This window comes from Crocodylus siamensis, chromosome 3 (genome assembly GCF_052110815.1).
Source record: "Crocodylus siamensis isolate JL-2025a chromosome 3, ASM5211081v1, whole genome shotgun sequence".
Classification (NCBI taxonomy): Eukaryota; Metazoa; Chordata; order Crocodylia; family Crocodylidae; genus Crocodylus; species Crocodylus siamensis.
Window position 1 is genome coordinate 18,410,034 of NC_143397.1, and position 23,309 is coordinate 18,433,342.

The following is a 23,309-nucleotide window of genomic DNA, read 5'->3' on the forward strand; positions in this document are numbered from 1 at the left end:
CCAGGTGTGAGAGAATATGAAATAAACTCTGGGCATAACTGGGGATTACACCCATGAAATGCTATCTTAAATTCTTTTCAAACCAGAAAGTAGTTTTCCCATTTCAACATTCACTTGGGAAAAAAAATTAGATGCCAGAATATTGCCACTCTCAGAAGCTCACAAGTAAATATGTTTGTTGGGTAGATATAATTACCTAACTAACAAAAAATGCTTGGATGAAGGAATAGAGGTAGATGTTATCTACTTGGATTTAAAAAAAGGCCTTTGACACAGTGTCACACCCAATTCTTATAAATAAACTAAGCAGTTGCAATGTAGATTATTACACAGTCTGGTGGGAAGAAAATTGGCTTATGGGACGCACCCAGAGAGTGGTGGTGGACAGGTTGGTTTCTACCTGGAGAAATGTAGGCAGCAGAGTCCCCCAAGGCTCTGTCCTGGGACCAGTACTATTCAATATCTTCATCAGAGGGAGTAGAAAGCACCCTGTTAAAGTTTTCTGACCACACCAAACTATGGGGGGAGGTACATAAACTAGACATCAGGGAGTGAATCCAGGCTGATTTGGACAGGCTGGGGAAATGTGCCAAACAGAATAGGATGCAGTTTATCAAGGATAAGTGTCATGTGTTGCACATGGGGAGGAAGAATCATCAATACTCCTACAGCCTGGGAGGTACCACTCTAAGTAGCACAACTGCAGAAAGGGATCTCGGAGTCGTAGTCAACTCCAAAATGAACATGAGTCATCAGTGCGATGAGGTAATAAGTAAAGCTACCCGCACCCTTTCTTGCATAAGTAAGTGCATCATATGGTCCAGGGAGGTGATACTTCCCCTCTATGCAGCATTGGTAAGGCCATAGCTGAACTACTGCATCCAGCTTTGGGCACCACACTTCAGGAGGGATGTGAATGGCCTGGAAAGGGTTCAAAGGAGGGCCACTTCTCTGGTTAAAGGCCTAGAGAAAAAACACTATGTGGACTGATTGGGGGACTGAACCTCTTCATCCTCCGCAAAAGGAGGCTGAGATGTGATCTCATGGCCGCCTACGAACTCATCAGGTGGGGCAGCAAGAAATAGGGCATACAGTGTTTACCAGGGCACCTGTCGGGGTAATTAGAAATAATGGCCACAACCTGGAAGAGAGAAAATTCAGATTGGACATCAGGAAAAAATTCTTTACAGTAAGGGTTGCCAAAATATGGAATAAGCTTTCAAGGGAGGTGGTGCTGACCCCTTCTTTGGAGATATTTAAAAGGAGATTGAACATACACCTGGCTGGGGTCATCTGACCCCAGCACCCATTTCTGCCCAGGGCAGGGGGTCAGACTCAATGATCTAATAGGTCCCTTCTGACCCTAACATCTATGAAACTATGAATTAGGTTGGTTATTATGATGCATTTTCAGACTCTAAGTTTCTTCAAATGGGGTAGCTGCAAATATATAGGTCTTACTATGTTTGCTCCAAGAAATTCAAGCTGAGACTGAAACTCTTTTATGTCAGTGCTGTACATACATGCAAAAAGAGACATCTCCTATCATGAATCCTCTTTTGTTAGGGTGCCTTACTTCTGCTTTGGCATGTGTAGACTGGGAGCAGGTGGGTGGGTCTTTTGGCTACGGACAGCTATTCGGAAAGCCTGAATTGATTCAATCTTTACAGGTTAGTCTAACCTGACTAGGCTAAACTGGTTTGTAACTGGATAGACATCCCAGAAACAGAGGCACGTGCCTGAAGTGACTCAGGCTAGAAGCCGGGGGGGGGGGGGGTAGGTGGGGTACTAGAGCAGCCCTCCCTTCCCTTCTACAGTGCTGAGCTGGAGGGGCAGGGGCAGGGGCAGGGGCGGGGGCAGACCAGGCCAGGGCAGGACACTCTGATTAGGACACTTCACTGCTTCTGACCAGCCCAGCAGGAAATTGATAACACAGTGTTTATCACCCCTAACTCAGTGTTTATCACCTCATTAAGAAAACAATAGAGGGCCATTACCAGCTACCTGTTGATTCTGCCTTTGTCCTGTCTGCCACAGCAAGGACCATAGCCAGCATGTGGTCTGCTAGCTAATGCTGAGAGGTGTCTGTGTAAGGCAGAGGGCATGGGGAGGAGAGGGGGAGAGCAGGGGAAAGCCAGGCAGACTCCTGAAGTCTCTGCCAAGCTGCAGTCAGAGAGCAGAGGGGAAGGGTCAACTCTGTTGTGGAGCAGAGAGCCCCTCCCAGCCCAGAGAGCATGCTGGGATGCTGGGGGAGTCTGGTTTAACTTAAATCAGCAAGCGGTCTGATACATTTCATACACTGTTTTGACCTAAATCAGTTAAGTCTGATACTACATTCAACCAGGTTTATCTCAAATCGGGTTCGGCCATTTTCAAACTGGTTTATGTGCACTGAACAGCTGTTCTGTTACAGGTTTAAACCAGTTTCTGATCACTTAAACCAGTTAAATGTAATGTCTGTCTCTAGCCTTTGTGACACTACCAGGAGTGCTGCGTTAGGCACTTCTCCATTTTACAGCTGGGAACTGAAGTACAGAGAAATCATATGAGCTTCCTATAGCTAAAAATTGATCTCAATTTGCCTAAGTCCAGGCTAGTTCCTGGCAGCCAGAACCAACCCCTTTGTCTGATAAAGAATGCAACAAGGTTTTGCAAGTTAATCAATCACAATTACGAAGCTTCAAAAGAAACCAAGATGTTTCTGTTTTGGATTCATGTACCTTTTTTCCTTTCTCCTTTTTCAGCCTTCAGTCAAAATAATACGGATGCATTTGCTTTAAAAAAACCAACCCTCCCCCCCCCAAAACCCTCCTAGCTCTAAATCTTTTTGCCGAGATTTTTATCTGTACAATATTTCAAATTACATTACTAAAACAATGCTAGATAATGCATGCCCACTGATATGGTACTTCAACATGCATTTCTCCTCTGTCTTGTGAGCTAAATAATTGAATTACCTTTGAGTAATTTGATACATCTTTAATTAGAATCTTTGCTTAATAAAACAGCATACTAATATAACAATGCCTCTTCTCTACAGAGGGTTCTAAAGATGTATTTATACCATATGTTTCCTAATTTTTTCATAGTGAATCATACTATTTCCCCCTGTTTATAAATACATATATGTTGTTCAAGCATTGCCTCAAAAGGTAGAACAACTGTCAATAGCTGCAGTTCCAGAAAAGGCTAAAACCTATTTGAAAAGCCATACAAATTGTCATAAAAATGTAATTATGTATGTGCATAATGATAATAAAAATCTGGGTGATATACATAGCCGAGCAATTCAGATATGAATAATATTGGTATGGCTAGAGACTAAGGTCTCTGAAGAACTGGTGTTCATAGGAGACTTTACTGATTTCAATGAATATATTCACGTACATAAAATCATCCATTTAAGTTATTTTGGGAGGGATCAGGATCATAAAACCCTCCTGAAGTTACACTTCCTCTTTGACCGCTGAAAATAAGTTGGATACACAATTATTTTCTTCTCCAAGACAGATTGTGGCCCCCAGCTCTATTATCTTTGCACAATTCCAAAGATGTAAATAAAACCAATTCGATCTAGACCTCTCTGAAGCATGTCCCTCCTTCAAAACTCTGTTGAGTAAGTAACTGAGGAAGTTGAATAGAAGCATCCAATAGGGGGAAAAAAGGTGAATTGCTTAATGGTTCCCTACATGTTTTCATTGTGGAAGAACTCCCCTTCTACTCCCTAGCTTACATCACCAAACCAAAGATGTTAGAAATCTAAAAAGCATGTGAGGAAACAATCTTTGGAACCATGATGTTAACATTGGCTGCAATTTAACAACAACAGAAAAGGGTCCGAGGAATTTGTAAGCTCTTGGGGAAAACACTATCCCTGTTAGAATAGCATCCAGCATAAACAGGTGCTCATCTCAACTGGGCCATCTAGAAACCATTTGACAGCCACAGCGTGGGAAAGGGGTGTGGCTATCAAAGAGCTGCCTACCACTTAGATTAAAGTTGTGGGAGGCCATTTGTTGGTGGACAGACTGGAGGTAAACTACTTTTCCTCCTCCAGCTTTTTCCCTGCTCTGCCTCTATATCTCTCCTAATGAGCCTGGCACCCTGCATGGACTAGGAAACACTGAGCTAACATGATTAGAGACTGTAGATGGAAACTTAGCCTGCATAGTCAGAGAAGTGCCTGAAATGGTGAGTAATGCCTTGTAGGGAAAGACAAGCACACAATATATTTGCATTGTTGTACTTATATCATCTTCAGCTTTGTCAAATAATTGCCCCCTTTTGCTGCTTGTAGAAGGGTTTTGTTGATACCGGCACTACAAGATTACTGCTTCCTATTTATTCTTTTTTCCAGACATGTTTTTAGCTACAATACCTGATTTCTCTCAGTGGCAGTTAAAATGTGCCTCTGGCAGCAATACTTCCCTAGTGACATTTTCAAATGCCTCAAGAAGAGTAACCATACTGACTGTCAGATTTCACTGAGTGGCCGACATCAGCAGTACAACAGAACATCTTTTATTCCGAATAAAGATGTGCAAAATTATCAAGCCTGAGTTTATATGTAGGTTGGAAATACTTGTCCCCAATAACAGGATAGTTTACAACCCATCTCTACTTTTGACATGCTGATATCCTCAAATAGCAACAATAAAGCTTCTGTCTTCTTTCAAGATATTTGTCATCTTTTGATCTTAAGCCAGAAAAAAATGAATTCTGGGAGATCAAAACTACAGAACTGATAGCTTATATCCTCAGCAAGTGCTTATCAAGTGTAATCCAGAAAGATGGTACATTTCAAAAGTGACAACCAAAAAATAATGAATAAAGTTCAGCTTACTGAGAGGAGTAAACAAGGCTTCAAAAGGAAATGGCTAGAGGAACTCATGGACTTTTTTCTAATAGCATTTTAAATAATGGTGTAATTTTTCCTGTAAATAGAGCCCTATATCAAAGGAAGTTGAAATGAAATAAATATAGAATAACAGCTTAGTTAAATGTTTTATAAAACATTTCTCTGTTAACAGGACACAATAGAAAGGTAAAGAATGATGACCAAAATTGTGGCCTCTATTTACACATGTCCAAATCTGTGCACGCAGACTGTTTTAGGTGAAATGTTATGAACTATGAAACTCATGCACAACCTGTAGAAGTGATGCATGGCAGCATGGGTAGATCTTGTAAAGGGGTGGGCTGCAGGAGCAGCGGCTGGTACTGCAGGGGCAGCTGGCCCCCCACTCCCAGCTCGCTCCCCACACAAGGCTGGACAGACCGTGACATGAAAACAGAAGCTAGGGACTTCTTAACAATCGAGGGAGAATTCCCATACCTCCACTTTTGATACCTCCTCCCTTCCCCTCTGCGCTCAGTGGCATGTCCTTGTCCTCCCATTGTTCCCCTACCCCATCCACCTGTGTTACTGTCTGCGCTGTCCCCTGGGAAGCCACGGGTGGGGTGGGGCGGGGCTCCAGGGCCACTGCTGCCCCTCTCCAGCTGTGCTGAATGGGGAGATGGGCTCAGCCAGAGACAGCAGCAACTGAAGTGGCAGGCAGATTCCCTCTCCCTGAGCCTGCTCCTGGGCTAGCAAGGGGGGACTGGGAAGAAAAGGGGATCCCATGCCTTGCCATAGTCTCCAGCTGAGCCTGGATCCCTGCAAAGCCCTGATGGAGAAGAGCAGGGGTGACTCTGGAGCTTCCCTCCCCCCCGCTGCCCCCACCCCACAAGTCATTTGGATACAGCAGCAGGGGCAGGAAGAGGACAAAGAATAAGAGGAGGGAATGTGCTTGGAGGGGAAGGGAGAGGGTTTCTTATCTGCTTCAGAGAAATAAATAAGTCCCCAGCTGCTGCTGCCATGATGGGGTCAGAAAGGGGGGCTTGACCATGCCACCACCCTGCCCCCCTCTGGATCTGCCCCTCCATGTTAGAATAATTGATGGGTCTCTCACTTCGGTGTAACATAAAATACAGCCTCCCATCTGTAAAATGAGTGCAAATCAAGGGTACAATGCTACAAACATGTACATGCTGGTCTCACTGATGCTTGTGGTCTTATTTCATGGAGCAAATGTGCACAAGTGATACTGGCAGCCTGTCCAAGCAAGGCCAGCCAAGAATTTCTGTAGGCACAAAGAACCTTTGGGTTATGCAAAGTCAGTATGACTGGGTCTCTGCCTTGCAGTCTTCCCTGCACCTCTGCATAGCTGGCATATCAGGGTTCAAAAGGTGTGTATCTAAGATGAAGGGGATGCCACCCATTGGTGAAGTAAAAGTGAGGAAAATGAAACATGGATTCAAGGATTTGAAAAGCTCATTTTAAACTTCTTTTTATACTAAGCGATATATATATATATATTTGTTGTGAAGCCCTTTAAAGTAAAAATGACCATCTGGTCAAAACCAGGAATGCCATCCACGTGCTGTGTAATCAGCCTCCTGAAATAATAAGAAAGAGTTCTCAACCTGCTTTAAAAATATTAGCAGCATCGTTTTTCTGAGGCCAAGGGAGAGAATTTTCCCTGCCTCCAGAGCCACAGGCACAGGCATATAGATTTAATCCTGCTCCTCAAGTTTCTGCCTGCTGCAGTTTCAGCCTTCAGGGATTCAGAAGCTGAGAAAATTATCTGGGATCCAGCTCATTAAAGGCCCTAAAAGTCAGGCTAAAATCCTAGAATCAGTCCATTCCCCACAACAGCAACCCGTAAAGTAAACACAACAGCAGGTAGACGTAATCCCCTCTGCCCTCCTCTGACAGTAATTGAGCTGCTGCATTTTGTATTAGCTATAAAAGAAAGATCAGCCTTTTTTACTATCCCTTAATAAAGTGCAGCGTAGTAACCTAACCTTGATGTCACAAAGGCATGCATCACAGCAGGGCAAAACAAATTTGCCAGCTCACCAAAGTATCTTCAATATCTTTTATCGTATCAGCAAGAGATAAACTGCTTAAGAACACACCGGTTTGTGTTCGTGGGTGTAGACAGGGCTGCAAAAGAACTATTTACAGCCCCTGTCATATAAACAAATTCTTTCCTGTGGTTAAAAATTGTGCCTCTATTACTGCAAGTGAAATTCCGTTTAAGGAGCAGAGCCTCGGCCAGTATGAAATCGGTGCAGCTCCGCGGACTTACATGTAGTGACATCGCTTTGCTCTGTGAGTTATTCCTTTTGCATTTTCCGCAGTTCTGGACAGTAAAAATAGGTGGGTCAGCTTCCCTTACAGATCTCATGCTCGTGTCGGGGGAAGCCATTTTGGGGCAGCTAGGAATGCAGGTCATGTCTGAAAGCAAAACCAGTAGTTCCCACTGAAACATTTAAACGTGTTTAAAAATGAAATGAGACAAGCAGTTAGTTAGCTGTGTTATTCTGAAGTCAGGCAGAAGGCGGGGTAGAGAGACACCTTATAAAAAACTGAATTTCAGGTCATGTTTAAGGGGCGTCAGTATCCTGCCTACAAATTAATTAATGATCGGCTGTCTAACTTGTTTTTATATGGAACCTAAATTTGGAGGCCTCAAGTACCTAACAATTTCCATTTAGCTATCACATGTTAAGTGATCGGCTGAGGAAGCTAGAGAGCCTCTGCTAGATGGACTGGTCAGGGCTACGTCTCAGATGTCCCAACCACCCTTGCTGCCAGGAATCCCCAGCCTCTCTTTGTGTCCTTCCTCCAACCAGTGATTCCTAATCCTTAGTCAAACCGTATGTCCTCTTAATCCTCTGCTCCCTTCATATCCCATTTGGACTCCCATCACCAACCGGAGCCTAACAGGTATTTTTACTGAGAGAGTACCTAAAGGCCAATTTTAACTCCCCCCTGCTACTGAGATGCTATTCCTCCATGCGATGCACTATTATACTGCCATTTCTGCTAAGGTGCGTAGTGAATGCCACCTTCTTGAGCTCCTGGCACCTCTTCTGCAGTACATTGCCAATACTGGGGGATTAATGCTGATAAACTATAAATACTGGATCTGTTAAATAGTAAAGGCTGGAATCTCTACCTTGTTCCACCTCCCCTGTCACTGCACAAAGAAAACAGAGATGGGCCCCACCCCCGGTTGGGGATTTTCCCAGTGTGGGGGAGTTCCCAGAGCGTAGAGCTGGCTCCTCTGTCACTGTTCCTGCAGCCACTGGCACAAGGGGCATGTTGGGCAGGGATGGCCCTGTTGGATGCACAAAGTACTCCAGCTATCTTCAGCTGGCAGATGGTTCCTTGGGGACCACTGCCAGCTGGTGGGGGCTGCTCTAACATGTTCTGGGGCTGTAGTTGGCTCCCCAATGGCTTCTTCTCTCTGCTGAGCCAAGCAGAAAAGCCATGCAGCAGAGAATGTTGCCCTACACTTCCCTGGAGAACAGCTGCTGCTGTCTGACCCCCTGGCAATACACTGATATCTGTGATGATAGCACAGGGCCAGGAAGAATTGGGGGCTGATGCAATATCTCTTGGCTGCATGGGAAGTTCTGAATTAGGCTCCCAGACTGCAGCACTCAATTTTGTGGCTGACGCTCAAAGTGTGAAAATAAAAGAATAAAGAGCCCAATGGTTCTTTTCCTATTTAAATACCACTGAAGCAGACGCCTTCACACTTGAACACAGTCCACCCGGAGGTCAAAGCAGGTGCAAAGGAAATTATGAATATAAATTAAAAGCAGGATGGAGTGCTGCCGATTGTAGCCAGGCCTATAGGAAAATCACAGTCTTGTCTTGGAAATATGCAGGAGCCATTATTATGAGACAACATGTATTGGCTATAACTTCCCAACTTGCAGGCCTTGTAAGTGCCTCTTCCCTCATTGTCCCTCTTCCCAAAAAATCTTTCTCAGTCTGGATCTTCTTCAGGCTGGATGTGCTGGCAACAGAAAGAAAGTACTTGAAAGAATCCGGGCCTCTGTACCTTCCTCACCTGATAAGCATTCAGCAGGGCTATGCAACGATCAGAGAGGGTTGATAAAACAAGAAAAGAGGGGGACATATTTATTATCATTGTTAATCAGTGTGTTTATTCATTGGCATGCTTCTGAGTATCTGATACCCATTCTGGCTGCAGACACTGCTTCCTCTTCTGTCCGGGATGGATTTCACAACACGTCCACATAAGTGAGTGGAAAAATAACAGGGCAACCAAAGTTGGCCCAGTAGTTACTGCAGAGGAATGGGAAATGCGTTCTTTTAAGGTTTGCCCCAGTTATCTCTCAACATCACTTTGGACCGGTCGGTTAATGTTTGGGGCTGATTTCTCCATTGGTGAGGTAGAAAAGAAATTTGTGACTCAGGTGAGAGTGATGAAGATGCATTTACAGCTGTTAAGTTTGCTGATATTCTTGGCTGGAATATGTTTAAGGATTAAATTGTTTAAGTTCAAAATCTTACTGATTACTTATTAATATTAACATTAGTCAGGCATATGGACTCATGGAATATGCCATCATTAATCCTACATTTTAGATGCTTATCTGTATAGCTTCTAAAGGCTCTGCTCCATTTACAGTCTGCCAGAAGTCCATAGTTTGATGCACTCATTTGAAGAATTTCTATCAGTCTAATTGTGGCTTATCCTTCTTATCTTATGCTTACATGGAAAGACACAGTTGAACAACCACTTCAAGTTGTGGCTGAATTATACTATCACATACTCTCTTCTTGACTTCTGAACTTCCATTACACAGTAAACAGACTTTGTTTTCTGATTATTGCATTGCCCCCAAAGATTAAATCCACGTCACTTCCTGAGGAGAGAAAAAAATAGGAAAAAAATCTAAAGTATTTTTAAAAGGCCTTTTATCAACACTACAAGCACATAGGCTACAAGGCATAGAGAAGAAAATGGAGTCAGCAGTGGCTGTAAATTGTCTGGAAATCATAAATTAAAATTAAAGAGTTCAAATATGATATTGAATCATTTAATCTGGATGATTTATGCTCATTCTCAGATGCAATTATTTACTAACGCTTCTGTTTATTGCTCTTTTGACTTTTTTAATTACTGTATTCCAAAAATTCAATTACAGAGCGTAGTATATATTTCAAGCAATAGTATTGTAAATAAAAAGGGAACCAATTAATAATGTGCTTAGTCTAGCAAAGCTAAATCAAGTGTAATACAAAGCGCCTGGTAACTTGATCAAGGTTTTGAAAAGTAATGAAAAAAAGATCCCATCTTATTGTATTGGAAAACTTATGGAATGGAGAAGAGCTGTTCAATGGAGCACCTACGCTGAAGGGTTTTGTTCAATGAACATGCCCTTGATGCAGAGCTGTATAGGAATACCGGGATTTCTCAGGTTGGTAGTTGTATTGACTGCTGAGCCTGACAGGAAGATTTGTATTTCTGTCCTGTAGCTGTTGAGCATGGCTATCTCCTGCTTTTCTGTACGGGCATATCAGAAAGGCAGCCCTTTAACTAACTATAGAAAAGTTAGAGTTATTATTATTATTATATTATTATTTCCATGTTAGTACACTGTGAAATAGGAAATGTGTAATCACAAAGGACACAGTATAGATATGTAATGATCATCACCTTGGTCATCACCATGAGAGTGAACATGAGATTTCTAAAACTGAAAGCATAAGTCTTTACAGTTTGAATGAGGACTAGATTTTCAAAGCCACCTAAAAATACTGACAGGTACTGTATGGGACAGTTCCAGAGCACAAAACTCCTTTATAGTTTGATGGCAGTTAAGTGTCTTAGCATTAGGTATCTACTAAATTTCCCTCTGGGTAAATATCCCTCTGGGTATCCCTTCAATAAATTTAGGTGCCTAAAAACTCAGTGGAAGTTAAGCTTTTAAATATCTGTGACTATATGAGCCAAAGTGCTTAAATACCTTTGAAAATCTGGCCCTACATTCCCTACCTGGCAGCTGTTATAGAGTCATATACTTTGGGCACAGATAGGGACTTATCATATTCACTGAAGAACTGGTTATTAAGTGATATTTCCTAAATTAAAAGTGAATTAATTTTGAATATATATTACTGATATATAACATGGGTGCATAGGCATGCACACCCCCCCATATAGTATATTATTATAATAATTATCTATATAATGCATAAGTATAATATAACAATATTATTCACAAAGGGAATATGAAATTATTTTAATTAGCCTAATTCTTAGAAAAGGCTAAATAGTTCTGGCTAAATTTGAGGGGAGGAGAATTAATTGGTTCACCCAAGATGCTCTAAATCTGAACCCAAAGGCTAAAGTTTGACAATGTTAAAGTATCTGTTAACAGGGTCTTGTAATGGAAGGTGTTGGATCATTTAATAATAGACAGTGAGTCCAGCTCCACTTATACTTCATTGTTAACTATTCCTGCTGCTTGAATGATGACCTTATCCACATGGCATTGTTTCCATTTCCTGATTTGAATGTGTATAACTATATTAATAAATGAGGAAACATGAATAAGTTGAGGGACCTAGGATTTTCTCAGTGAAAAGATTTTCATAAAATTAGTATCAGATACGTTGACTGGGTTAAGGAATTTTTTAAAGATATTTTCATCCTTACCTTCATTAATTATGATTTGTTGGAGACTGAGGCAATGATAGCCCAAATTTTGGAAGTTAAAGTTTGATCTTAGTCATGGACTCATGAATGCATGGGCAAACCTCAAGGTTTAAACCAGTGGAGCACAAGTAGGACCCTTGGTAGAGATCCTGCAGGCATATACTGGACTTCAGCATTTTTTGTCATTTAATACTGGAATACCTATTTTTATCATTTACCTATTTTAGACATTTTTTAAAATATCTATTTTTATCATTTAAATCAAAGCAAGTGAGGTTTCTATTATAATAATGGATCCCCCATCAGACATATTATTATTTGTACCTTTTCAGGTGGTAGAGGCAGTGATATTGGCTATATGTGGCATAACAGCATTTTTCTCATGCTGCCATTTACCCACGAGAACGGTATCATCAGCCTGTGTTCACTCAGGTACATCCAAGAGCAACACACACCAACCTATTAGCAAACATTCTTAGAGAGCAAGTAACACGGGAATTAACTTCATTTCATAATAATTTACCAAACAGACATATTTAAGAAATTCACTTACCTGGAAATCTTCAAGAGGAGACTGGATGGTCACCTTGCTGGGGTCACCTGACCCCAGCTGTCCTTCCTGCTTGGTGCAAGGGGCCGGACCCGATGATCTTCCGAGGTCCCTTCCAGCCCCTTGCAGTCTATGACTCAATGAATCTAATTCAGAGGACTAGAACTGGTGTCATCAGGTGCTTTTTCTGTTTTCTAAGCCGGGGGCCTAATTCTGAATATAACTAACTCACAGAAGAGCTTGTCTTTATCTAGGGTGCAGTTCTGTTTCCCTCTGTGCATATCAACGGCAGTTCTCTAGCAGCATAAGGCAGATAAGTAAGCCGGGGGGATATATGGCTCAGTAAGCTGGCTGCCATGACAGGAGGGGCCCCTGGGTTTCAGCATGCAGCCTTGCTTCCAGGGGAGCAAAAAGTTCCCTGCTGCACCGGTCCCCTTTCATTTTGTCCAATGATTATTACATGCAAGGGCCAGTGATTCAGCTTCCAAAGGAGTGCCAGAGAGAAGTCAGGTTCATGCCTGACTTATTGTGTGCTGGTTTGAGCACTCTACTGGGAAGGCAGAGAGAGATGCACGTTCAAGCTCCCTGTGGGAAACAGGGACCTGGAACCCAGCTCTCTGCCTTCCTGAGCAAGCACTCAGCTGTTGCAAATGAACTATGGAGGGTCCTCCTCCCCAGGCCCTCCTTCCCATTTTTCCCAGGATGTTCACATGTGGCCATATACTTTCTTGGCCAGTGTCTATTCCTACTGTTTGTTCTTAGTGTATGCACACAGGCTTATGCAGCCATTGTGTAAAATGAGGGCCAAAACCAGCCAGGAAGACAGGTAGAAAATTGCCATTTTGACACACAAAGGGAATTCCACCCTTTTTTCCCCTTTCTTTTTAACTTTTATTCCTAAAATATATGGATGGGTAGTATCTGATAAAAATGGCTGGCAGTCTTTGGGGGTCTCTGATGGAAAGGACAAATTGCAAATTGCAAATTTTCATGAACACAGTGACCCATAATGTGCACGCACACCGGATTTCTGACTTAAAGATTCTAGATCAGCGCGAGCATTCGCTGTGCAATAGTGCCAACTTTGACTCCTGTTGGAGCCTAACCACAGTTCCTGTTATAGATCCTCAAAGGGGCTCTTCTTAGACTGTCACACTATAAAACAGGCTATGCCTTCTGCTTTCCTGTTACACCAACATAGATTAGGGCAAAATGTACAGCCCAGTTCTTTGTGGTGCTGAGCAATGTTGCTAAGTGCTGAAGCTCACAGCACCAGTTGCCTTCAGCATTTGGCAGGGTAGGTCCCTAGCAGCTAGATTGGGCTGTGGACTTGGAAAGGCTCAGGAAATGATGACCTTCAATCATAATTTTTCTGTTCAGATTCTTCTCCTTTAATTGATTGCCTTGGATTCACTCACCTCCCACCGAACAGAAAAATTGTTCTGCTGGTACATGGAACTAATTTCTCTTTCTGCAATCTCTGACCAGTAAATCAGCTCACAGTGTAGCTGCTCCAATGTTTCACATGTAATGTGGTACAAGAAGTAGTGATTTGTGAAATGTGATAGCTACTTTGTCTGTAAAAGCTGTAGTTCACATAAAATTGTAGTGTTTTAAAGCAATAAGTAAAACTTCAACCAGAACAGCAGAAAGAGCTCTCCAAATCTTCTGTTCTCGGGAGAAAAAAGTCTTATAAACTGGAATTGATTCTTGTAAAGCCTTCATAAAAAATAAATCCAAACATTTAGAAACATCTGTTGTGAAGCACAAGATTTCTTTGAATGAGTCCAGCCTAAGAGATCTGTGACTGGTTATATCCTATAATAAAGACAAGCTAAAATGTTTTCTACATACATTTTAGTGCTGGTTATGGGCTATATCTGACACGTCAGAAAAGCTATCTGATATGTTCCCTAGTCACATTTTGATACAGGTGGAGATCTTAAAATGACTTGATATTACATTTAAAGTATGCATTTGGTTATGCTTCAACAGTTCAGATACTCTTCAATGATATTAGTCACAATACTCAGAGGAAGGATGGTATAGCACACTGGATTAGGAAACAAAGGCAATAAAGTTCTCATCCTGTCTGAAACCATTTTCTCCATGCCTGACTGTGGCCATATTAGCATTTCTGTGCCTCAGTTACATCAACTGTCGCAGGCACTTAAATACCTTTGATATCTTAAAGATGGTAAAGCACATGAAGATATCATGTAAGGGTTATTTAAGATTAAAGCAAAATCTTGGACGGGGTGGGAAATGGCAACTCCACACTTTGCCTAAAATTATAATCCAAGTTAGGGGGTGGAGGTTAAAATTTCAAACTGGGAATATTTTAACAGCTTTAGTGATGTATTGCTGTGTATCAGCCTTTACTATAGGAATCCAGGTTAGAATTACTTAGCTCTATGGGTGGATACAGGATCACAGTGAAGGAGGTGCAGCCCCCCCCACCTTTGGGGGCATGTGCAGTGAAGAGATCTTGTTGCAAATGCCCCACAGAGCCAAAGGGGTAATGCCCACAGCCCCCTTGCCATGATGCCAATGATCTCTCTGAGCTCTCCACTCAGCTCCTGTTTTCATTAGCTCTGAAGCCCAGGGCTGAGTGCCAGGCCACTTGTCCCTGATTTTCCCCTGTTGTGAATTCCTGGGGGGAGGATGGAGGGGCAAGGTGGTGCTCACCCCCTGGGCTCCAGAGCTGCATGAAAACAGGGGTTCTGGCCAAACCTTGCACAGACCAGCCGGTGAGCTCAGAGCTCGCTGCACATGTGGAGCTCCCAGCAAGGGGTGCACTGACATGCCAGCAAGCTCAGAAAGCTCACTACGCAGGCAGCCCACAGCCAAAGCTGCCCCATCCCCTGGATCTGCCCGGCTTAGATCTATTTAAGACCATTAGGAAGGATAAGGAAGATGCCAGAACAAATCAAACCATAGCTATTGGAGAATAAGTATGCCAGGCGAAGCAAGTTACCTCCATTTACCTATTATTGGACCAAACCTTTGAAGTTCCAAGCAACTTGAGCTAGTGTTTGCATCAGTACACGACAGGATCTGATGCTAAGGCCATGTTTGTGCTGTCTCTCTGCCAAATCTAGGATTGCTACAGATGGAATAAGTCCCCTTCACCCCCACTTCCCCCATGGCCATGCCTGGCAATTAGGAAGTATATATGGTGGGGGGGGGGGGGGTCAAACACAGCACATGGGCCAGGTACAGTCCATGGAGAGCCTGCAGCCTGATACAGCCTGCAGGATGCTGGACTGACCCCATGTGCCAGCCCTGGCCCTGTGTGCTGTATGTGGGCTGGACCGCATGTGCACACTTCAGGCAGAACATGGGGTTGGTCTGGGGTGCTGCATGCAACCCATGCCCCAGACCCCCTTTGCCACATGCAGTGATGGATCAGCCCACATACCTTGTGCTGGCCCTCAGTGCCATCTGCAAGCAAGCTCCAGGGATGGCATGTACTACCCATGGCATGTAGGGTTGGACCAGCCATGCACATTGCATACGACATAAGGGCTGGACCCTGGTGCTGCATGTGACACAGGGGGGCTGGGGCCTGGGGTGCTGACTGCCTCCTTGTGCTGCCTGCCACGCTTGGTCCAGCCTATGGACTGGAGGCAGTGGGCACCCTGTCGCAGCCCTGGGCACAGGCACATGCTGCATGCAGTGTGAAGGCTTGACCTGGTGTTCTGGCTGCTACACAGCGAGTCAGGCCTGGTTGGGCCTGCAGACTGGCTCAGGGATGCTTATTCAGCCTGCTGGGGCAGACACTCCCTCTGTATAGCTTAGAATAATCCTAAAAGAGCGCTGCAGGATACGGGGCCTAAGGGCAGCTCTCAAGCACATGATGACGACTGTCCAAAGCCATGTACACTGCCTACTTGCCAGGCCTGTTTTTCTGTATGGAGTGGGAATAAGTGGTCAGAGTTATTTCTTTGGATGGCTCCTGGGTCAGTACTCCTGGGTCAGTAAGTCTTAAAATACTTAAAACTCATGTTAACATAACCAGACACGGTTCTTTGGGTAAACCCAATATCTTTTATTAGACCAACTTAAATACTTGAAAAAATTCTTGTTAGCCAAAAAACCTTGTCTGCCTATGTCCTTAGACCAACGCAGCTACAACCTACACCCCTGTTAATATAACTATTAACTCTTGGAGCTGTTTGTTTTTAGGATGGATTGAAAAGTGTTAGTGTGCTCAAAATTGCATGAGCAAAACAGATCAATATTTTAGCAACTTAAGGTTTCCTAGATTTGCAAATTCCTTCTTGTTTGAGTTTTATTGCAAATTCCCTAGTCAGTGTGCTATAATGACCCATTCATATTAAGGCTTTTAAATTAAATTTCAAACTTAATTTCACTTGAAATGTTAGTTAGGAGTAATCATTCCATTAAATCATTTTCCTAATTTAATAGAATTGCTTATTTACAACAGACCTATTGGACCCATATGTATACATATACAATGATGGCATATTGTGATATAAAGGCTTTAGTGATACAATTTTGGGCTGACTGCATGAGAATGGCAAGCCATGAGTGATTTATGGATCTCATCACAAATAAATGCCAATAAAGCCTTTATCGCTGCTTTCTGTATCAAATTCAGATGTGGCTGAAAATGATATAAACCAAGACTGTCCGACTGGCAGCCCACAGGCCACATGTGCCCCACAAGTGGTGAAATTGCAAGCTACGGGGCTCGTTGCTGCAGATGCTGGAGCCACTGCATTGACGTGGCTCTGGAATCTGGGTGGGGGAACATTGCTGCTGCTCTCCCCCACCCCATTGCTGCTGAATTCAGGGTCTTCAGTTACCACTGGTGACTAAAATAGGTGGAAATGGGAGAAATGGGGGGTGAGCAGCACTGGCGTAAAACCCTTGGATTCCAGTGCTGCCCCAACAGGTTCTGCCCTGGTGCCCGAAGCAGGTTGCTTGCCCTGCAAGCAGTCTGTGGTCTGGATTTGGCCTGTGGGACCAAGTGATTTGGACACCCTCATGTAAGCTGTGTAAAAATAGCGGAGAACACTCGACAAGTTTTGGGAACAGCTGAATCTAGACTTGGCCAGATGCTGAACACTAGCTTGGAGCCCTATCCTTCACCTGATTTGGAACAGAAACTAAATACTGTCTATTTGACTGTTTCCTGAAAGCATAAATACATACTATTAAAGTATTTAGTGATTACTGAGAAAGTAAGAAAAACACCATGCTAGACTCTTTCCTCTGCTGCTTCACATTCGGAGTGAAGAAAACACGAGGAGCTTTCCCTGAAAATCCCTGAGAGTCAGCCACGATTCCCTCTTAGTGTCCAGAAAAGCCTGAGACAGAATGACTTGTTCTCACATCAGGAAGTGCATCTTGGCTCTGGATGGATGTGGCTCCATCTTTCTCACTGCCTCATGTCCTGGAGTCCTGACTTAGCTAGTGTGATCTGTGAACCGCTGAACGTACTGGCCACTTTTCCTGTATGCCCTTTCACCCTGGAAAGGGGCCTGCTAAAATGCTGCGAGTAAGTGGGGAAGAATTATGCACAGAGTCAATTTGACATAAACCATTTTATTATTATTTTTTCACCTTGTGCTTCGCTGTTCTCCCCCACCTCTTCCAGACTACAGGGCCACCTGTATGCTATGTTTTCCATTTGAGGTCACAAATATAACCTGTTGGCTTGTGTGTGTTGCAAGTCCACCACCATACCAGCCGGCAGAGGATGAGTTGTGACTGCCTTCATGTATAGCACCACCTCAGATGTTTAGCTCATGCTGTAAGCCCTCATGCATGCAGCTCTGGAGATCCTCCTGCTATTTCCTGGAGCATCTGCTAAAATGGTAGTAACCTTGTAAGTTCTTTGGAGCAGGGAATGTCTTTCCTAGAGGCTTGTACAGCATCTAGCACAGTAGGGCAGGGGTTGGCAACCTACGGCCTGCGGGCTGGATCTGGCCCTCCAAAACATTGGATCTGGCCTGTGGACCTGGGGGATTTCAGTGGCATCCCAGTGAGGGGCTTTGCCTGTGTCATAGCATGCTGTAGCCAGGTGGTGAGGAGCTTTGTCCATAATGTGTCCAGGTGGCAGGGAGAACTGGTGGCGACAGCTATGACCAGGTCCTACTGCTGGCTTGCCTCAGACCTGAGCCAGGTCATTCCAGCCCTCCTCAGCAAAAGGGTTATCAACTGCTACAATAAGGATCCAACTTTTCTCAAGCTTCTGCGCACCATGGCACTACAAGGTGAATAAACTATCCAGTTTTATTTAAGCACAGAAGCGAAGCTATGTTGAAAGTGTTTGTAGTCTAGCGAATAGAGTAATGACTTTGCTTCTGAGGATCAGAGTTGCACTCTTGGCTTTGCCCCTGGCCTTCTGGGTGACCTTTGCTAAGTCACCTCTCCTCCCTGTGCCTCAGTTTCCCAGCCTGTAATGTAGAAATGCTGATCTGTTTCCTTTTTTGACATGAATAACTGATGAATGGAGCTATATATTGTTCAAGACTTTAAAATGTTTCATGGAATACGGAGCCCAAGAAGCCTTATCAAGAGTTCCCATTGCTTCTTCTCCTCATCCCATCCTCCCCCTATCCAGCACCATTTCCCAGATTAACACTTTCATGGAGCAACCTAGCTTAAAACAATTACATAGTAGTTGCTACCCTTAAAGCAATCAAACCCATTTTCTGAATAAGTGACATGTCCCTGGCATGTGTGGTGAGGGATATCTTTTCTGTGATCTCATTCAATACTGGCCAAGCTCAACCAGCCTTGTAAGGTCGGATAAGACCTCAGCCCAGGGTCAGATGGATGCAATGCAAGTATTTTTCAACAGATGACAGAGCCACTTTCTAATCGACTTCACCTCTAATACTCAGCTATATTGAGCTCTTGAAATGTTTTGCTTTTTGCACATTTTTGTGTCAGATTAAGGGAGCGGAGGTATATTTCCTGCTTCTTGTATTCATTAATGGAAGTCATATGGCTAAATCCCAGTGTGCCCTGCTGAAAACTTCCCACTGCACATCCATATGGTCATGAGGGTTTCAGTACACTGTGTGTCTGAAGGTACTGAATGGCTTAATTAAAATATTAAACTGATTTACAGTTCCTAAATAATAGGTATCATTAAGCTAACTCTGCTTAAAAAGGGTTTTGACACATATACACTTCCAGCCATAACATATGGAGCAGAAAACTGAGCACTCAGCAAAAAGATGCAGCAGCAGCTAAAAGTTGGACATCAAAGCATTTTGAAATGAATACATGCACGATAATAAAGCAACCCAAGGTGAAGGGTATCTTGAAGACTAAAGAATCTCAGCTGTTTATTTTCAAGCAATATCATATGAATAAGTTATGCAAGGTAGACTGTGCAGGGTACCAATGATCACTGAGATGGTAATACAGAACTGAACTGGTGGGTTCTGTTCAGCCAGACCTTGGCTGCTACAAAGTGCTGTAACTCCACGGACATCAACTGCAATGAACTACACTGATTTACACCAGCTGAGGAGCTGGGCCACTTCATTTTCTTTGGCCTCAGACTGAAAGGTCTGTCAAAACCAAGGTGAATCCTGCTGCTGAGTGAAAATGAAATAAATCCTTTTTTCGCAAAATTTCACTAGGAAAAAAAAAAGCCTTGTTTCATTTTAGGCTGCTCTGTGCTTTACAGGGGAATTGATACCAGAATCAAATGCCAATGGGGGAGTCTGGACTTGCCTTTGCTATTTCAGGGTATAAGCAAAAACCTTTGTCACATAAGAGAAGCCCCCAAATTACAGATTGCATGAAACACGTTATTATCAGTTAAATAGTGAACGTGCTACCTGGCTAAAAAAAAGTATTAAAACATATTTACACTTGAAAAGAAGTAATTAGTAGTGGTTCAATCACTATAGAAAGTGGCAGACCAGGACAGAGGAAAGAGAGTAAATAAAGACAGAGAGATTTATTATTAAATTTAAGTCACTTAATTACTGCAAATGTTAAATATGCAGTTTTCTGACATTTAAATGATATTTTTCACCAAAATTAAAATGAATTGTCCATCCTGAATTCCCACTTCTTAGACTGCAAGTAAATGTCAGTCCTAAATTAAAGTTAACTAGGTTTGGTGTCTGCTATACATTTAAAAAAGATTTAATTAGAATCAATAAACCCCTTTTTATTGAAGTTTCCAAAGTGTTCTATTATTCTAAACATACAGAAAGCCACTAACTTGAAATGTTCAAAGATTTTAACAGGTTTAGGTCAAAGGGGAGTCTCTGGCCTTGTCAGCTCAATAACACCATCTGTGAGAAGAATATGGAGACTTTTGCAAGCTTGAAAAAGAAAGCTGTTCTTTAGGAATATCAAAGCGTGTGCTGAACACACAGAAAGCACACCCCATCCCCTAACCCCACTCCCGTTTCTTTCTGCTTTTCTCTCTCCAAACGCTGAGCATCACGGAAGAGGACTGATTTCTTCTCTCTCCTTATACCACAACAAAACCTGCAGAGATTTCACAGCAGTGCACAGAACTGTGCTTGGGTGAGGGCGGATAAATTCAAGTGCATATTTTAAGCTATGCATTACCTGTCCTCAGATGGGATGTAGTTAGATGTACATATAATATGAGTCTGTCAAAAATAATTAATTGCCATATTTCCCCCCATTGTTTAAGATATTTTAGGACTGATCTGAGATGCCAACAGAAGCTGAGGAACAGGTGTCTCATTCTGATGTGTGAGTGTGAAGCAGTTGCATTATAATTAGTGTAACAGTCCTAAACAAACAGGCTCTGGGAGTGTGCTGGAGCTCCATTCCAGCGGTTTAAAATTTCTAGCTAGCAGGTGGGAGACTCCATTTAATACCTGGGCCTGGTTTCTAGCACACCCTGCGCAAGTGAACAGAGCTAAAGGGACTGACAATTATTCAAACCTTCTCCGCTACTCTGATTAAAAAAGCATAAGAAACAAGCAGGAACAGCAACTGTAAGAAACGTTAGTTTCTGTAGAGGGCACGGGGTGGCATTGCGATGTAGCTCCCTGAATTTCTCGTGCACTTGTCAGGAATATGATGGAAGATGTGTGTCCTTAACTGAGATCAGAATTTAGCCAGTGGCAAGTGTTTGCATAAATACTATAAAAAAGGCCAGATCTTCAGCTGCACAAAGTCAATAAAGCTACATTGATTTACAGCAGATGAGGATCTGCCCAGCAATCTTTTCTTATTACTGTTTGTATTTGGATCTTCTTGTCTCAAGCCAGAAGGTTAGCATGCTGCTTTCTCATCTCCATAGAAAAACAGGGTTTTTAATTTAAAATATGCTCCTCCCTAAAATCCTCATGGTATTTTGTCAAAAAAGCCCCCAAAAAACAAGGCACATATTAAAACACTTGGTTAAAAACAATACAATATGATCTGCCACAAATACTCTTGTCTGCATCTCTACATAGCATTAAGACTTTGGATCAGTAGCCTGCCCTGGTGAGCAAAGAAAGCACCCATGTGTTTAAAAGGGCTGTATTTAAGCATAGGGCTAAATGATTTCCTGAACTGGCACCTACGAAGAGCCACAAAACATCTTCGGTGGGGGTAGAATTTGGGCCCGTTTATTTAAAAGAAAAAACTCAAGATCTCTGTTCATTTTCATGACCAGATTTGAACTTTGGAGCTTTTCTATGTCGCCTGTTTAATTCATTTGAAAAAAAAATCCATCTCTGTCAGCTTGGCTGCTATATGGCTACTGTACTCATAATCACCACTCTAAGCAAGTGATTATATTAAAGGCCTTTTTACAGTGCGTGCACTCAGATCAAGATGTAATATGCATTTCATGTCCCCTGACTCCCCATCCTAAAATAGAGACAAAGCATTCTGTAATCTCAGATTGCTTTGAATTAGTTTTAATTTGATTAGAAATATCCCACAAGGCTACCCTAGTATGTAGAGATTATGTATAATTAATGCTGTGATCAATTAGATCTGAATTGTTAGTCCATCAAGAAGCAATAACATGGGCTCTGATTTTCAAAGAGTTTTCCCCTAATCCTCTTGTTCTAGTGCTCTTTATGATGAGATACAAAAGCTCCTAAATTAGGACAACTTTATGCCACACATTTGAAAAAATCCTTCTGCTTATTATTTATAAATATGTAACAGATCTATCAGGCCCATTTCAGTCAGTGTAAAGAATGTAATTCCAAATGTACTGCAAAAAGAGTAGTACCCATTTACACCATGTCTGAAGTTGCTCCATTGCTTATAATTAATTATCTGACTCCTTCCCTAGTGTAACTCCACTATGTTTGAAGAAAAGCAAAATTCAATCCATTTTCTTTTCATCACAGTTCCTTTAAAAGGCAGTTAAGTAAATCTTGAGGTTGATATAATTATCTGAAATCTGCAGCTCACACAGGCAGCACAAGAAAAAAACATTCCCTGAACAGATAGTGTTGGATGTTATTGACTCCGAACGTCAGAGACATTTGAAAGCTGACCTAAACTTTGCCACGAACTATACGTGGCAAAATATTTAAAGCTGCCTTGATGCAAGCAATTGGGTAGTCCTGATGCTTATTGTCCTTACACCAGTCATCCCTAAACTTCAGTTTAAATATCCATTGTGTTCATATATTTATCATTCTTTTTATGTATAACATTGAAGAGAATATTTTTAAAAGAAAAATAACAGCTTTTATTCATTCTAATATTTAAGTTTTAGATAGAAGAAAAGATTTCAAAGCTCTTAATCTTAAGAAAGCCTTGTTACTAGAACTGGACAGATAGGACAAAAACCTGATGAATTGATGTATTTGCTGATCCAGTTCCCCAAATCAGTCTATTGGTCCTGTAGAGCCTTACCATTTGCTATTCACAGGTTATCAGCTAGTGTCAACTAATCTTAGTGTCAGTAGTCAAAAGGGACCATTAGATCATCACACTCATTCAAATTTGTGTGGATCCTGGAATTTTCATTGATTTTAGCCTAAATGAGTACTCATAGGATTTCTTTTTTTCCCCTGGATTTTCATTATTTGTTTTTCTGTTCTTTACAAGTTTCAAATAACTAATCAGGGAGCAGGAATATACTACTGTGTAATTTACTGATGATCCTATAACATGAATAATCAATAGTGAATAATTAAAGCAAACGGTTCATACAGTACTTGTGGCTTGAAAGCAATTTGTTCAGCCTGTTCAGTGAATATATATGGTATGTTCAAAAAAATGGAGTGCAATTTACA